The sequence below is a fragment of the Anser anser genome, assembly GCF_964211835.1.
Source record: "Anser anser genome assembly, chromosome: 4".
NCBI classification, from domain to species: domain Eukaryota; kingdom Metazoa; phylum Chordata; class Aves; order Anseriformes; family Anatidae; genus Anser; species Anser anser.
Window position 1 is genome coordinate 38,479,075 of NC_139724.1, and position 18,176 is coordinate 38,497,250.

The 18,176-nt window shown below is 41.6% G+C and overlaps 1 long non-coding RNA gene across 24 annotated transcripts in view; it reads left to right on the top strand.

The window, feature by feature from the left end:
* Positions 1 to 18,176, top strand: part of LOC310898529 — a 194,256-nt gene that overhangs the window by 147,438 nt on the left and 28,642 nt on the right. Inside the window, exon 1 of one of the 24 annotated variants that reach the window (XR_014583379.1) lies at positions 5,766 to 5,806. The exons of 14 other annotated variants lie outside the window; for them this stretch is intronic. This is a non-coding gene — a long non-coding RNA (uncharacterized lncRNA). Of the gene's footprint in view, positions 1 to 5,765; positions 5,807 to 8,512; positions 8,781 to 8,833; positions 8,966 to 9,150; positions 9,290 to 9,535; positions 9,561 to 18,176 lie in introns of those variants that run through there. 9 more of the 24 variants (XR_014583380.1, XR_014583381.1, XR_014583382.1 and 6 more) reach the window with 9 other exon arrangements.

Consider the following 18,176-nt stretch of genomic DNA (forward strand, 5'->3'; position numbering starts at 1 on the left):
TGGTGAAAATGGCAGATCTTACCGTAGGGTGCTTACTTCATGTATGCTATTTAACACAAATACTTCATGGTTGGGCAGCTGCCAGAACAGTGCAAGGTGCTATCACTGTGAGAGAAGGATTTAAGTGCTTTGATTTCCCTTCCTCCTTAGGAGCAAGGTGGAGAAGGGTGTGAAAACTGTATTAGGTATGTTTGTGAAAGTGAACACGAGGGACACCAGAAGACTTCTGTGGAATCGGAATCATGAAGCTGAATTAGATAGAAATTAGATAGAAATTCCTTTTAGGAGTGAAGACCCGCATGAACAAATACTGTGTTCTTGTCCAGACACCAGTAGCTTTTGGTAGATGGATAAAGAATGTGGTTTATGAGCAGCTATCCATAGGACACTCTGAGTGAGTCAGATGGCAGGATAGGAGGATTTTAAACTGTCTGCATGACTTCTCCTTTACTGTATTTTTTATTTAAACATGTATGTGTATATACTAATTGGTTCAGGGGATACAGATGCTTGTTTGGTACTCATATAAATGAGCAAGGAAATTCCTTCTATGTACTGAACATGCAGAAAAGGCATTTTATTTTCCAAGTCTGTGAAACTTGTGTGAAAAGTATCCTAAATATATGCCACCTGCATTTTGACTGGCCTCCCAATAACCTGTGATCAACTGGTTATATTTGTCACTCAGTGGTGGAAATGGTCCCAGTTTGGGGTATGCACTAGATTTTGTTATGGATGTTCATATTCCTATGCATTTCTGATGATTATTTTGACATCCTGTAGGGTGAGTTAACCTTGTGAAAATAGCTACTGAAGTCCAGGGCTGCAATTCTGCTCGGTACTCTGTTCCTGCCACATGAGATCCTAAACTCCACCATCTCATGGTCGCTGCAACCAAGGCTGCCCTCAGCCTCCACCACCTCAACCAGCCCCTCCTGGTTAGGGAGGACAGGATCCAGCAGCGCCCCTCTCCTAGTTGGCACGTCCACCATTTGCATCAGGAAGTTATCATCAATACACTGAAGGAACCTCCTGGCTGGCTGAGTAGGCCTTCCAGCAAATGTCAGGGTAGTTAAAATCCCTCACAATAATCAGGGCCTGTGTTTGTGAGGCTACAATCAGCTGCCTATAGAAGGCCTCGTCAACTTCCTCATCCTGATCTGGTGGCCTGTAATAGACACCCACAACAGTATCCCCTAAGCCAGCCTGCCCCTTAATTCTCACCCACAGACTCTCAACTTGCTCCTCCTTGCTTCCTCAACATCTTACTTGATGTCAACGTACTTACAACTTACTTACTTTGCTGTCCTGCATGTAATGCGAGCGCTTGGCTGAGCGTTATGACCTCGCGTGGCTCAGCCTAGCCCTGTGTCGGTGTTCCAGGCTGCCTGGTGTTAGACCGCGGATGTCAAATGCCCTTTATTTTCATTACATCTAGCATGCGTCTCTGTGTTTATGGAGAAAACAATGTCTGCCAGTGAGGACAGGGGTGGGGGTGGTAAGCAGCATGACGCGCAGACCTGTAGGAGGAAGAGCCGCCGAGCTGATTCACGCCGCCCCAGCAGCTTCCATTTGCATGGCAATGAGCACAAACTCCAGCTTAAGGCCCATCAGTAAACAAATAAACAAGTGCAGCTTCAGGCCTCAGGTACGGCAGTAACCTGCTGCACCCAAATCCACCTCCGTGTTTGCTCGGTGTGAGTCAGAGGCCGCCATTCCAGCGGGGCTTTGCCGATCTTTTATTTCAGCCCACACAAGGGGAGAGTTTCATATACAAGTGCTTGTAGAGGCACATACAGCCAGCAGCCTTGAGTAACTTGGGGTCAGGAGCTTTAGGCAGGCTGTCTACTTCCCCAGGTCAGTTAAACAACATGCTTAGAGATTTCTGTCAGATGCATGACTCTTTGCAGAGCTGTCTCCTGCTGCCACTCTCACCTGGGGGTTGGCTGCCCACGGAGAGCCTGCGGAGCTCTGTGTGAGCAAACATGCCGCTCCTCCTGAGGTACGTGGCCACGTGCTCTAGGAACAGGGCTTAGGGGCACCGTTTCACAGGTTTTCTGCTTTTTCATGAGATGTTTTTCTTTTGTCAGTGGAAGAGAGAGGAAAATTTTCAGGGCAGTGGAGGGAACCTGAAATGCGTCTGCCAAACACAGCACACAGATGTGGATCCTCATCCTCTCCCACAGCGCTGCACCTTCCTACCCCTACCAGTAGTGATGCTCCATTCAGCATCCTGGCAACTTTGCTGCTAGCTTGGCCTCTACCTCTTTGTCTGTAGATAGACATATTTCTAACCATCTCCCCTGTTGTTTCACATTTCACTTTTTTTTTTTTTTTCCCTTTTCTCTTCTTTTCTTGATTTATTCACGGAGTGAAGTAAGAAAAGTTGTTCCCATTGCAAGTGGGCTTAGAGAGAATGTAAAGAATAAGCTTAGTAATAGAGAGGGTGTGCAAGGAAAACTGAGGAAAGGGGAATAGAAAGTGGCTCAGCAGGGCTGGAAACAGCCTGGATTTGAGTGTGGAATAAACGAACAGTCAGATGGGGGAGAAGTATTTCCTCCCCGTTACTGTGGAACGGACTACAAGCTGCATGTGTAGTTGCTATCATATGGAGGCTGACATTTTAAAAATTTTACCTTTCTTTTCGGTGTGTGTGTGTTTGTAGATATGCTGGCAAAAATATAAATGACACCTTAGCAACTTTGTGTATTGAAGATTTACCTTATCCTTTCAATAGATAGTAGAAAGCAAGCAACTATGAGATCCTGGTGGGTCTCCAAGCCCACTCACAGTCCACAGTGTGTGAAGAACAGAGGGGTTTTTCATGCTTGTGTTCTTTTATTCAATGGTCTCTCTGCAGTTAGGAAAACAGACACAACAGGCAAAAGTACAGCTGGCACACAGCACAATAAATGACTAATTTTCACTCAGCAAAGTTCTCTAAATGCTGCTACGTGCCAGACTCTGTGGAGCCATTTCTAAGATCTCAGAAGGAAGATTAAAACCATCTCAAATACACAGAATTGACAGGAAAGTAAACTTTTCTATGGAAGTGACACAGGAAGCCAGATGGTGAGTGTTGCACAAAGCCAAGCAAATCCAGTCTCTGAATTCCTAAGGAGTATAAACCTCTGCAGAGAAATTAAATTCCTCTGAAGGAAAGTGGACTTTATGCAAATTCACACTCTGTCATAATTCTGTCATGCAGAACAAAAATCTTGTAATTTCCCAAAGTTGTCCTTTCCTTACCCTTCCAAAAACGTGTTCAAAAGCATAACATAAGCAGCATTTTCACTGAAGCGAACTGGTAAGGAGGGGGAACAATTATACTTAGCAGAGGGGAATCAATTGGTAGTTAACTGTGTTCCTATTGTTATGGGTTGAAATAATTCTGTATCCACACAAATGTTCATCTTTTGTTGCTGCTTTTTACAGTCCTGTTACGGTTGTATTATGATGCATCCAGCTCTTAAAAGGAGAATGTGATGGATGGTCTGTGGCTTGAATTCACAGAATTTCAAATATGTTCATACATGCTTAAGAAGAAATTGATCGAGGTGTATTAATACACACGTTATTTAAATTCCTTGACCAGTGAGCAGCAGTAATAAAGTTTAATAAGATGTTGGCTTGCATAAAGTGGGCTGTAAGTCTAAGAGTGTTATGCTGTCACTTCACAGAACTCATTTTGTCTTCATCTGACATTTATTGCCCAACTTAGTTCACTCTATTTTGAAGAAAGATGTACTAAAATTGTAGAGCATGTGTCCTAGAGCATCTACATGACAAACAGAGTGGAAGGATTTATGTATGAGGAAAAGGATTACACAAGTTTAGAAGGCTGTGAAGAAACCATCTGTAGGGACATAATTGACATAAAGGTAGAGGGATTATAAATTTAAGATGTTGTATTTAAATATTTGTTATTACATTCTGATTTTAGCTTAGCATCTAGGACCCCATGAAGGTCTTTTCTATGCATGGGATGGCACACTCTGAGAAGATTAGCGAAACAGAGTGGAAGTTGGGAGAATGAATTAGCTGTAAGCGATTTGAGTTGTTCTAATCACACGCAACTAAAGTGGCAATTATCTTTATCTGCTTCCCAGTCTATATATTAAAGTTCATTTCTCAGACTTAAATTAGAATTCACTGTAAAAGAAAAAGTAACTTTTTTTTTTTTCCTGGGCAAAACAGAACCAGCTGGTACGCTAAGAAAGAACAGATCAGGGGATAGAAAAAAGTATTATTCACCTTATTTGAGGCTGTGGCCTTAATTACAGAAAGTAATTTTTTCATCCTCTGAGCTGGGAACCTGGAACAGACTTTCTGTGGTGTTTCAGGTTGGTTTCACCCCTTTCTGGCACAAAAATTACTCAGGGAAAAGTTAGGTTTGACAGTGGATGGCTAGGCAGTCAGCTAACTGTGCCGGGCTTGACGGGTACCTGATCTGACTGTCGATGTGTAGTTATGATCAATAAACCCCAGAGAGTATTGCCTCTCTTTTGATGGACTGTTAATTTCTGTTAATACATGATTACTGGGCTGTCCCCAGTGATGCTAGATTTTCATTGACCTTGGACCGAAGAGGTTTTGCTCACTGGCACTGTTAGATCGCCATTGTATCTTCTCACCTTTGCTTATGCTATCTCTGTGAAGAACTCCTAGTGAATGCCCAGAAACCTGGCATATAAATGCACTCATCTCCTCTGAGTAGCATAACTTCAAAAGCAAGAGAACTTTCTTTCTTTGTCTATCTTTAAGTGTAGAAATGTAACATTTTGGATTAAATGTTTGCAGCCTTTCCGTGTGGCTGTTTTTTAAAAAATGGCCATGGAATATTGCTAAGAGGATACAGCTCTTCAAAAGATTTTCATTTAGGGATATGAAAGACATTTCTGTTTTCCCCCCTTAAAACATTATGTAGGAGTGATAGAAGGATAAAAGAGGTACTATGATGAAAAATTGTTGCATGTTTTTGTTAGGCCTGAAGGTTTTCTGGTTTAAGATATGTGCCGAGGTATTTTCCAATGTTTGTAGTTTTCTCTGCCATCAGCTGAATAAAGCTGAAGAAAGTTGCTCTGAGTATTAGATATAGTATAAGGGAACATGCAAGAAAAACTGTGGTGGATTGAGTGAAAGAGTTTTTCAGGAAAAAAACGGAGGTAGTTATGATTCTTTGTTCCTAGTTTGAGAAAACATTGTCACCGTTTTGGTATCTTTTACCATTAGCACAGAAGCGCGTGATTATCACCCTGGATAGATGATGAAATTTGCGGTGAAGCCAGCAACTAATGATGAGTGATGAGAAGCGATTAAAAGGGCAACCCAAAATATTTATAGTTCATTGGTGCTGCTGCACAGTGATTGGTAAGTAGTTAATGCTCGTGAAATAGAGCTGCAATTAGTCTGCAGCAGGTGACCTCCAGCTGTAAACAGCTTTATGCAGAAGAGACTTCAAGAAAAGCTCTTTCAGACCTCTTCAGAAGTACCTGGATCTGATTTTCCTTTCTTCTGTTACACTGGGGGTGTTCTTGATTTATAGCTGGGCAGGCAGGTGCTGAATCAAATACAGGGTGCTGCAGACCCAGGCCAGGGCCTGGGGCTCTCAGCAGCAGCTCAGGTTCTCTTCATCAGCTAGAGAAACTAATGGAGCATGGGCTAATGGCTGTGTAACCAGGTGTGAGGAGAGGCGTGGAGAAGCCCGAAGTTTTTTTGCTTAGCTTGTTACTTAGCTTTTGGGAAAGGTCTTCTGTGAGGCAGCTGGTGGATGTGTTATTGCCAATTTTCACAAGTTTGTTAACAAGTGAGTTAGACCTCCTTAGAAGTTTTACCTTCTTTCCTTTTGTGTTCCTTTGCCATTTATGAAATGACATGAAAATTGATGAAGTTGAGAAACAGGTGTTGCCTAAGGGTAAGCATGTATGGAACGAAAACGAATTTCAGTTGTGTCCCTGGAGGTGATAGTGATGTACAATGAAGAAAATCAGCTATTTCCTCACAATCCATAAGCTTTGTGAGAACACTTGCTTCCTTTGTTTAGGAGGAATAAAGGGAATGGGAGCAAACCTGATGGGGAAATACTCAGTTGTCATCATTTGTTTTACTCATTCTGTATGCATGATCTGTCCCCCACACGGGAGCTTCTCACACATCAGACCTGGTGGACCTCAGGTCTTTTTTTGTAAGAATGGGCATTGTGTTAGTGCTGCAGTAAGAGATTGTTTTCCCGGTGCCTTTTGCAACAAAGTGCTTTTCTCCTTTCTACTCTTCTGTATAAATCTAAAATTAAAATAACTGGAAAAGATTAGCTGAGATTAGAGAGAAGAATTTAGTGACACATCTTCTGTGATACAGAAAGCAAAAATGGATTAACCATATGGCTTCCTCCAGGGCCTTGCTCCTGCAATTCTGCAACGCGGTAAAAGTGCAAAACACAAAATAACAATAGAATAGAAGGCCAAGTCTTTGTGAGGCAAAATTGTTGTATAAAACAAGTCTATAGTCACTAATAAAATATTGTAATCTGTAGAAACTACAATAAAAAATAGCTGCAGTAAAATAATTGCGTTTGATTGATTTCAGAGACACTTATTACTTGCTCTGTGGGTGTTTCATCACATGTAATATAAGATGGACTTCCACAGAGAAATCTCCTGGTGGGAACGAATTGTTCAGCCTTAGAGACCTGTTAAAACTTTTCAGTTGTTTTGTTACTCAAATCTTTTAAGTGCCTTCTCTGTGGAATTACTGACTACTTCCTTTGGGAGTTTTTGTCAACTCTCAGAGCAACATTTTAAAACCAGGGGAAAATGTTCTTTTTTGAGCAGCTCTTGTTTTGTTCCTTTTTGTAGAAAAATCTTTTTGATAACCTGGATCCCAGTATCTCTGTTATGTGCATTTTATCATTAATCATTAGGAGATATAGGCTATGTACATAGTTCTTCCACTAGCCTGTTGTATTCCTTTGATTGCATCCGAGCTCAGTGTGTTACAAAATCAAGAAAATGGATGCATTTAGTCCACTTGAGAAATAAGAGGGGAGATTCTTATTTCTTATTAAGAAATAAGAGAAACAAGTCAGAACTGATCCAGAGTGCGTTTCAGAAAATACCTGGTGTGTTACATAAGGGAAAAGTAAACTCACTTAGAAATTAAAGGTGCGAGGTCTGGAAGTGAGAAGTAGAACACATCTCACAGCTGTACAAGAGCTTTAATGCTTATCTCATACAGAACAATCAATGAACATTTATCACCAGTTAAGCCAGCAAAGTAAAACAGAAAAACATATGAGTAGGTGACCTTTGTAGCTAGTGTGATGTCTTTTATTTTGGAATCTCAGAGGACTATAAGCATTGATGAGCAATGCATATAGCACTGGTACAAGGAAATATTTTCACTTGGAACTCAGAATTTAACACAACTTGTCCAGTCAGATGAGAAATGATGTATATAATTTATGTCTCTGGGTTTCCAGTCATATTTTTATTACAATGCCATGTTTTCTTTGTCCAATTTAATATAGTCTTGGATGAGCTTTTTCCTTAAGCTAGTTTGTATCTACACAAAATAAGAAAGAAAGAAATTGTGGGGTTCCTGAAAGAAAGACCTTTTTAACATGAACTGTCCAAACCTATGTTAAACCTATGTTTAAAAACCTACTTTGGAATGGAATTGTCTTCACTTGGTTGGTGGAGAGGTGTACCAGATCAGTGAAATCATCCCATTAAAGGTTTAATCCTCCATAGAAAAAAGGATTGGGTGGGGATTTATGTTTTGGGCCATGAATCACAAATAATTAAATTGAAACTACTGAGGGAGCTTTACACTGTAATATGGGGCAACCGTGAGTGGCAAACTCCATTCCCTTTCCCAGGATATCTTTATCTCAGTTTTGGGATCAGAGAAATCATAAAACAGAAGAAGCGGACAGCGCGAAAATATTTCTGAACTGAAAGACAAAGCAAAAATGGCAGGAAAGCCTCAGGATTCATTCAGAGCTTTCTGTAGGGTGACTTTTTTCCCACTTTCTTGCTATTATCTGCCTAGGTACACTTTTGCTATCTCCTTTGGCAAAATAAAAAAAAAAAAAGAAAAAAGTTAAATTCTGAAGAGAGCGATCATTTGAACTTTGTCCACATACCAGTTTTCAAGGGTGGTATTGCAGCTAGACCTGAGTTAGAGCACACTTATAAGTCTCCCATAACACTTGGGGGATATTGGTTATAGCACTTAACAAATCAAGGCAGCACCTCTCTGCCACACTCTCTGGAATCAGCTGAGACTTGCTGAGTGAAGTGTGCCCCCCTGCATTCATTCCTTCCTCTTCCAAACAATGCCTTTAATTGCTTGCGCGCTGCTTTCAGCTCTTATTCCTCCCCTTTTCACACTAACCAGTCCTTCTCAAAGAGAATGGTGTGTTTTGAAATGTACGCTGAAGCTTGCTCGGCTTAAGACTTACACTGCTATCTCTGTATAAAGACCCCAAAAGGTATTTTTTTTTTTTAGTGCTAGCTTTACAAGTTTATAGTGGTGCCTGTAATGAAAAGAAAAATGAGCTTAGCTGTTCTTGAGACATTTGTGATGCTGAATCTGTGCAAGAAAAGCGAAGGAGAAGGTAGACCAGGCTGGATAAGGCCTTCCCAAAGACAGGCTTGGGGATGAGGATTCTGGGAGGCCGCCATGCAGTGGGCTGAAGGATCTGCTGCTGTATGGGGCTGCCAGGCCCATCCTACTACATGCCAAGAATCAGAAGGTTTGATCTCATCTGTTACCTTCAGGTAAAACTGAGTCATCACCACCTAGAGCTAGCCCAGCTGAGAGCACTCCATTTTCTGGGTGAAGATGATGTCCAGGTGTTTTTTTTTTTTTTTTCCTTTTGGTTGTGGTTATTCTTGATAGCCATCAGCCTAGAGTTGATTTTTTAGGAGCAAGATTCTCCTTTTCATTGTCCTGGATCTTACAGGTGAGAGCCTGTATTGCTATTTTCAGTACTTTAGATAAATAATGCTGAGGTATTGAACATGTTTACAGAAATTGTCTTATGGCAGTGCTTGCAGTAATTGAAACAATCAGGTTTCACACTGGAAGACAAGATGTTCAGGAAACATTTACATATGGGAGTATGTGCACCTTTGCTTATGTCTGTTTGCAACCTGTGACCTTAAAAGACAAGAAGAAACTGTAGTATAAGCATTTTGGTATGGGGAAGGGTTCTCGAGTGAGGTTGGCCAGGTCCCAGACTCTGAATTCTCAGTGATCTGAAGGAGAACCAACCATAAAGAAAAAGGTACACGTTGCTTTTGCTTTAACTAAATTTTGACTTTGCTTGGGTTGATCAATCTGGAATCAAGGCGGGATGGAGCCCTTCAACCTCTGGATGAGATCTGCTGAAATATGGCGAAGCAGCAAATTTCCAGTAGCCCCGTGGGGTCCTCCAAGCACCTGCATCATGGCTTTGCAGAGTCAGGCCTTTGGTACAGAGCAAGCAGCTGCTCTGTGGGCGCTGACGTGCGTGGGTGTTTACAGCATAACATGCAAAACTGGATGGAATGGCTGAAGTGGGTAGTCTGTCCCTCTATTTCCATTTTAAATTTTGTTAGGAATAAGCTCTAAATGTCATTGGTTTTGGTCAGATGTTGTGTTAAATTAGAATGTTTCTGAGGATAGAATACAGATCTGAAAGGGGTTTGAAAATGTGTGTACTGAGGCTCCAACTTGGTCAGTCATTTTTTTTAAGGATTTTTTTTCTGTTTGAAGTGAATGTTTGACCAGTCATATCAAAACAGGAGCTGGTTTCTTAATCTGGTTGTAAACCTGTATCAGCTGATAACTTAGTCGCACTTGCTTTTCCTATTGCTTGCTATTCACAGATACCAATAGTGCTTATATGCTACTGCTGAAGCTGTAGTAAAGGTTATGTTTTGAGTACAGCTATGTTAAGATGAACAATTTGCAAAAAACAAAGATAAACTGTGTTTTTCCATTTTCCACTGTGACAAACGTATTCCACTCTTGCTTCATGATAGCATTTAAAACAAACAGAAATCAGCAACAGAGCCTATCAAAGCTCACCGATCTTTATTTGAGGTTATGTTGAGCTTTTGCATTATGCTTTCCTTGGGGGCTGAGCATAGTCACATTTCTAAACCTGCATACATACGAAAAGGTATATATACATATATTAATGAAAATGCCTGTTATAATTTGCCAGAAAACTCTGTGACAGTTTTAGTGGACCTAATTCAATCTGGTAGAGAGGAGTAGGCAGTGAATAAACAAAGGTATTTCTGAAACTTTGAGCAATAAAAATGCGGTGTATTAAATCCTGTACCTATAAAAGATATACGCTGTCTTTATGTAGTTCAGTAGAACTAAGCCTACAGCAAGATTTTTTTTTTTCCATTTTATTATTTAAAAAAATGAGATTAGCTCTGTGTGCTTATGATCGTTATGATGTGTTTAAATACACCAAAGACTGAATGGCAGCCACGTTCTGTACTTGAACAGCCTCAGCAGGTAGGGTCTTTGGATATGAAATGTTTTCATAGGTATTATTATAGCATCTCTATTGCCTGTAATTAATTATCCCAAATGGCATTTTAAACCCCTTTGAACTAGTGATGAGTGACCGTTCACAGCATGCAGGTTCCAAATGCCAAGTGGATCTGATACGCTAAGCAGTCACAATGCAAACAGCAAGAAATATGTTTCTGGGAGATTTCCCTGAAGGGAGAAAAAAAACGTAGGGGAGTGGGGAGAAGTAATAGTCACTGTCACTTCATCTTCAACATCTGAAGTCTGCTGAAAATGAGGATGTTGGGGAGATTTGTTTTGAAAGGGCACTTCTGATCTGGACTCAAATGCTAAAATTGATGCATTAAGACTAGCTTGGCCACAAAAAGGCTGTGATAGCATATGAGATTTTAAGGAAAAACTGAGAATACAAGTGAAGTGGAAGTTCATGACTGCTTATGTACATTTTCTCTTGCTCTGTGAGGAGAAACAAATATTATGTCTAATCTAATGGTTGTTTTTATGTGCTTTTCATTTTAGTAGCGTTAACCAAGTAGTCATAGTTTGAACGTAATTCAGAGCTAGCACAAGATGTGCTTGCTTATATAACAGGCCATCAATGTGGAGATGCGTTTGATGTATTTGATACTTGGTGAAGAAGGCAACTATAAGAGATCATAGAACATTGCGAAAATAAAATTTTAGAATTTTTTTTTACAAATTAAGTTTAAGCAAACACTACTGGGTAATTACTTTTATTTTATTTCTTTTTCAGAGCCAGCCTGTTTGTCTGTTTTCAGTTGTTTTTCTTGTTACAAAGTTAAAAGCTAGAAATGTGAAATCCTTCACTCCCTGGAGGGAATGAAGTATTTTTCATTGACTTCACTGGGCTGGGTATTGAACACTGATCTTCAAAAATAAGGGGTTTGGTGCTCTCTGAAAAAATTTTCTTTCAGAGAAAACAGTGCTTATATTACTGTATAACTACTTCAAAACTCTGGACTTGAAATTTTCATGTGAAATAGGTTAGGATTCCATGTGGACAGATGTTGATCAGCAACATCCTCGCACTACAGTAATACAGTACTATGGTGTAATACAGTACACTCCAATTAGTTTTGGAAATGGGTAATTGAGAAGTGTGTTTAAATGGATTTTCTTCAAACACGCAGTTTATTTCCATTGACACTCAATGAATAATTCTTTGTTTAACAGGGATGACAGTATCTCTTTTGTGGGACATAGATTTTCTGATTAGACACACTAAGCTGCTTTAAATTGCAAGTGGAGGTAGCCTCTTAAGCTTTGAAGGTGGTTTAGCCTTGGCATTAAGCTCACTGTTAAGCTACTTTATCAGTTTATGGTGCATAGGACATTTAAGACATACCCTGTACTGCAAAGGATCTGGTTAGGACGTTGACGGTCGTGCATACTCTATATAAGAACTGAATCCACTCACAGATTATTACTGACCAGTGCTGGGGAGCTTGGCAGCTGCTAGCAAAAATTCATGCGATGCAAAAGGAAGAAGATAACTTCTATAGTTGATGCTGTAAGGGAAGTTGAAGGCAGGAAAGTATAATCACTCATTTGACTAAGCAGTCTTGGTCTTAGAAGTCTTAGTCAAGGCGTCAGAAAGTCCCATGGGAACTTTGATAGCTGGGAGCCGTCGGTGCCCTGTGCTCCCATTCTGCTGGTGAAAGTCCAAGTATGCTAAATTTCTGCTCAGGACAGCAGCACTCTCTCCCTTCTCCCCTGCCTTTTCAGTTGCTATCTGATTTATGCTTCTTGCTGCCTTTTATGTCAGAAGAGTTTGCATTTCACGTATGAATCCTTCAAGCTTAGTGTTTTATAGCAGAAATTATATTAATGCTTTGGAACAGATCTTTAGGAATGCCATCTCCAATCACGTATTAGGTCTAATGCTAAAGGAGATGCAGTTCCAGTGACATGCTACCTACTTTTGCATGATTTACTATCTTCCGAATCACCTCTGTGCCTACAGTAACCCAGGCTGGTGCTGCTTACCTAAAAGGCTGGGACACAGTTAAGTGTGCACGTGGCATGTGAGTCTGGGTGCTGCTTTCTGTTTATTTGATTACGGCATGTGTGCTAAGGGAAGGGAGCCTGTGTTCTTTGGGGATATGTGATTATACAGATCTGTACTACTAAGGGCAGAATTTTGCCCTCTTTGATCATTGCTTTTATTGATGGGCTTGCCACAAAGGTTAAAGGGAGCTTCTTGCTTTGAAAGCTTGGAAACAGCCCATCTGTCAAAGAAGAACCTTTATTTGTTAAAAGCTTTTCAAGCTTATAGACCTGGAAGAGCCCCAGTAAAATCAATGAAAAACTATCCAAGATAAACAGACTTACAGATGAATAAATGCTCACTACTATTTTTAGTCTGAGCTCACAAAATCTCTTTCTAACTGCCTGGCCTTTTTCTCTAATAAAACAGCTAATTCTCCAAATATTAATAGAGGTCTGTTGGCAGACTTGGGGCTTGCAGCTCTTCCTGAGCTTAAACAGAGGAACTGCAGTTAGTTGAAGCGTTTTCCAAATCGTTTTGTAAATACCTGTTGAGCAAAGTTCCAGTCCCACCAAAGTCTGAGCTGTCCACAAACTCCAGGCAGCGATGCATTAGAGAAATGGTTAGCAGCAGTGCAGCAAATGAAAGCGTTACTCGCTTGTTCCTGTAGCTGGCAGGAAGGATTTCTGTACAAGCTGACATAAACAATCTCCTAATTTATTGGTGCAATTTTCCAGAGTGTTGAGCACTCAGAGCTGTAGTAAAACATATGGTTTAAATGAAGCTTGGAAGGCCACGGGAAGAGAGGATGGAAAGTCTCTGGGACAATCAGACTTCTTATTCTGAAACCATGCTTTCTCATGCTTTATTGGTGTGACAGTATATAGATTTATGTGCCAAACATGGGGAAAACCACCCTCCTATGTTACATATGCTAGATGTTGCTCAGTTAAATGTTCTGCACTGAAGGTCCTTGCTGTTGTCTCCCAGGTGACTCAGAGCAACAGAGTTCGGGGTGTTAGTTTGCTTCTTCATCTTCCTCTTGACTGTGTATCAAAAAACATGGGCTTGTTTATGCGAGTACCTTCTTTAACTGCATTGCTTTGAAGTGGAGAAGCCCAGGCCTGCAGAACACAGCCCCTAGCTGAGGCATACGGTCAGGAGTATACTCAGAAATTTGGCTTCCCTTTGAAGTGGGTATAACTTTGCCTCAAACGAGCTTACAACATAGCTGTGCTTACTGCTATGTCCCTTTGTACTGAAGCAATTTGATGGTCCAGTGATGGGCTGGTGTGACTTTCAGGAAGGGGACCAGCCTTCTGCTTTGTAACTCCCCTCCTCACGTCTCCTGTGACGAGCAGTGAGACATCTGTGATGTGCCAGCACCATGGGATTGCCCACGTCTGCTAGAGGCCTTGAACTGCACGTGGCTAGGGCTTCTACCTGCTTGGGTAGAAGTCAGAAATACCTTTCTGGATTTGCCCAAACCTTCCGTGGCCTGCATCTGCATTCTTGTTGTGTGCAAAATGTCAGCTTATAGGGACTTTCTGGTTTTCACTTGTTCAGGAAAGAATTTTCTGGTTTGAAGTTCTTGGCCTGTGGCAGTTGTCTGGGAAGTTGGCCAAGAGGAACAGAAGAGTGTGGAGCTGACATGATGCTTGCCTTGTGTCTCACACTAAAAAACTTCTCTGCAACTTGCCTTTTTGTGGAGTCTTCACCTCATAGCCTACACCCTGCTTTCATTAAACGACTGGCTTCATGATACCTGAAGAGTATTTGGATTTTTGACTAGGAAATGGTTGCTGTACTTCTGGTTTGTATTTAATTCTGTGAAGACGATGCCCCAGCTCACCCTGTAAGGACAGGTGACAGAGGCGAGGAGCAAGGAGCTAACCTTGCTAGTGCTGGGCCCCAACGAGATAGCCCGCAGGGCTGCGGCAAGGCAGCAGGTGGGACTGGTAGATCAAAGACCAAAGTGACACCTCTGGCACTGCTCTGCAGAGTTGGACAGGGGCTTGGCATGAAGCTCGGCACTGACCTTCATATCTGGAACAACATGAAGATAGCCTGGAAAAACAGTAACATGGGTGGGAAATGTGCCTGATTGCCTGGAGCTGTGTTGTGGCTGGCGGCCCGAGCAATGTCCTGGAACCTCAGGCCTTTGTGCTGAAGCTGCCAACAGCCCTGTAGGGACTGTAAGTGAGCAAGCGTGACTGTGCCCACGCTGGCTGTTAGGGGGTGCTTACAGCTAATGCACACTCTTGCTACTGGCACTGACTGGTTGTTATCCTCTTGGACAAATGTGAACAGATGGAGTCAGCACAACTTTCTCCATGTAGCAGCCTCCTCCAATGCATGCTCAAAATGTCAGCTTCTGCAACCTTTTCCCCATTTTTTTTCGTTTACTACGTTCTAAAATGCTCCCTTGTCAGTGTTTCCCTTTGCGTTTCTGTCCCACTTCTCCCAGTGACTTTATTAGCTGGTATTCCAACTGTCTTAGGCTCAGGAAAAGACTTCCTTAACAAAGATGTCTTTTGCTGAGCAGGAAACATTGTGCGAGCAGTCCAAAGCACCTGCTGCATGTTGATAGAGAGGGATAATGATCAGTACAAATTTGGTGAGGCTGCCCTCCAAGGCCTTGTACAAATTTGTGCATCCATAAATCCCAGTCATTTTCCTAAATGACTTTTAAATAAAAGTATATTTCATATTCTAAAAGAGGCTTTAGCAGAAACGTAATTCTCAAAGGCCTTTAAATATTAATCCCAAATCAGTTCAGACATTTGCTGTGAGCTGCTTCACCTACCGTAACTGCAGCAGAAGTAGGGTCTGCATTAAGCCCAGATTGCTAACGTTTCTCCTCCACCTTCCTCTGCTCTGCTGTAACAGCCAGAAGCTCCATGCAGGGCAGCGCTGGTGGTGTGAAGGAGGCCTAGTGCATTCACAGACAATTTATAACTGAGTTCTGAGTGTGGGGTCTTACAGGGCAGGGTCACCTTTCTCCTGGCTGCTGGGTGTCCCACAGAGCGCCAGGAGCACTGTGTTGATGCACGTTTCTCCCGTGGTATTTACAGCTGGGTGTTGTCTTTGCTCTTGGTCTGGTCGAGAGGCTTAGTGTAAAGTAGGTATTTACGGATTAACTACTTTGGCAAAAAACCCGCTTGTTACTCTGAGGGAAAGTCCAACACATAGACAAGCCTCATGCAGTTCGGGTAGCTCTGTGGCATTTTTCTTTATCCTGTTGACAAAAAATGCTGGAACATATTGACGAGAGAGCCATCTCTGTCCTGGCTGTGCTTCGGTGAGGTGAGGTGTACTTCGTCACCTAGACTATGCCACCAAAACTGGCTCTTGTGCTCGCTGACCTCGATGATGTTCAGCCTCACTTTTCTGAGCTGTGAGGGCACCTGACCCCATTTTGCACATATACCTTTTCTCCTAATGGTGTTTAAAAACAGGGCATGAGAGGGAGAGATGTATTCAGAACTTTTTATTGAGCTGCTTTGTTTCCATCATGTTTTGGGTGGCTTTGGGTCACAGGGTGATGCAAAGACATTTCTGTCAAGACCAGCTGCCGAAAGACTGGTACAGTAAGGTACAGACTGAACATTTAAAGTACAAATTTGGTTGTTATTCTGCTATGCTTCCAGGTACAGATTAATTGTTGCAAATTCCTATGTTGCTTAATGTAAATATCTGCATTTTATGCAAGGCATTATTTTGATTTTTGGTAATGTATCACTAAATAACTGACACTGTAAAACTGAAAGTTTTTTTCAGTAAACAGATTTTAGAACAAAGAAGAGAGGTGAGAAAAATATTCTGAGAACTTGTGAAGACCTTTTCCCTCCTTCAGTAACACCAGAGCTTGTGGATGGAGTGTCACATCATGGTATGCTGGTTTGCAGGCAGGGAAGATGCTCTTCACAAACATACTTTTGAATTTGTAAAAACACTTAAGACAAAGAAAACCCTTCACTGAAGCACTAAAACCATAGAGAGAGGGATTCTGATGCAAGTCTTCAAAGGAAAAACACTGGGCTGCAGGCAACACAGTCGGAAGCACAACAAAAGACTTGTGAGGCTTAGCAAAGGCATGCAGGAGATGGGCTGGCTTGCCTGCCTGCATGGGGTTGGGAGAAAGAGTATTGGAACAAGATTAAAACATCGTTCTTAGTAGGATTTCTGCACAGTTTGCACAGCTGACTGGGAAGGCAGAACAGGCCCAGGCTATCAGCAGTTATCTCTTTCCCCAAGTGTTGCTGGGGTGGGAGAGTGGGAGGGTTGCTGCTGGGCTGGTGCATGCCTGGCTTTGCAGTTCTCCACAGCAGGATGCTTATAGGATTTCAAATATCTTCTCACTAATTCCTTACAACTACAGAAACACTCCTGCCTTCATTTAATACCTCTGGAATATATAATACAATGTAGATAGTAGTTTCTGTAATGCATAAATTGGAAGGTAACATGAGGAATCTTGCATCCATCCATAGTGGCAAAATAGATCACAAAGCAAACAAAGTACAGAGGCTACTCTGAGGACTAGTGAAGCTGATTTTTTTATGCCCTAAACTACCAAAGCACTTTGGTTTGGGCACAGTTTTAAACTTGGAGTCAGCAGGACAACTTGCTCGAAACTTTGCATCGGCCCTGACCTGCACGTTTTTTTGGAGCAAAGGCAATGCATTGTCCTCAGGATGGGGTTTTGTGCAGCGATGCTAGCATAGGTTATGTCAAGATGATGCTTTAGAATTTGTACTTAAATTGTTTTCCTCTTGTAATAGACTTGTTACACAGATGCAAATTCTTAATCCTACAACATGGTGCTGGTACTTCAAGTATTAAAACAACTTGGCTTCTCTGGGCAAGCATTACAATGCATGTCAGTGAAAAGTTGTTGAGGCTTGTGACTAAAAACCACTTTCATCAGTGTGCTGGCAGTGTTCTTGATGCAAAGACCTCTGAGCTACTGTAGTGTGAGATGTAACCTGTACTTCTAATCATGTACTGTCACTAGAGTTCCTTGATACTTTTCTAAATAGTAAGTTTATTATCTTTATTTACTTTATACTTTATGTTTGAATAAAGTCCAGTTTGGATAATTGCATTCTAGGTGCATGAAATATTGTGTCACAGTAGTTTTGGTTGGTAGCTCTTTCCAATACTGTATGGTAGGCACTGTACATGATATTCTTCTGCAGTGTTTCAATTTACTTTATCTGCTTCTGTCCATGATTTGCATGTGTCCATCATAACAAGCTGATGTGGTATTGAGGTCTATCAATAGGCAATGCTGGGTGAAGCTGCAGTGTGTTGGGTTGAAGAAGGGGCTGGCTAATGAGAGACTGGGGGGTGTGGAGCCTGTCCTATGACTTTTGTTGCCATGTCGCAGCCTCCTTTGCCTCTTCTGAAATTAGTCATGATTAGCACATCTGAAATTTAGTCACGAATCTGTGCGGATGTGCCTAAGAGGGAGTGGAGGGTTCTTTGTTTATCACCACTTCCCCAATTCAAGTTTTAGTCTTATGACTTGCTTTAGTACATCAGGTTGTACAGTTAATTTATCTACATCCTGCCTCCACTGAAACTTCTGCGGCCCTGTTGAGGTACCTCACATTCACAACTGACAGGA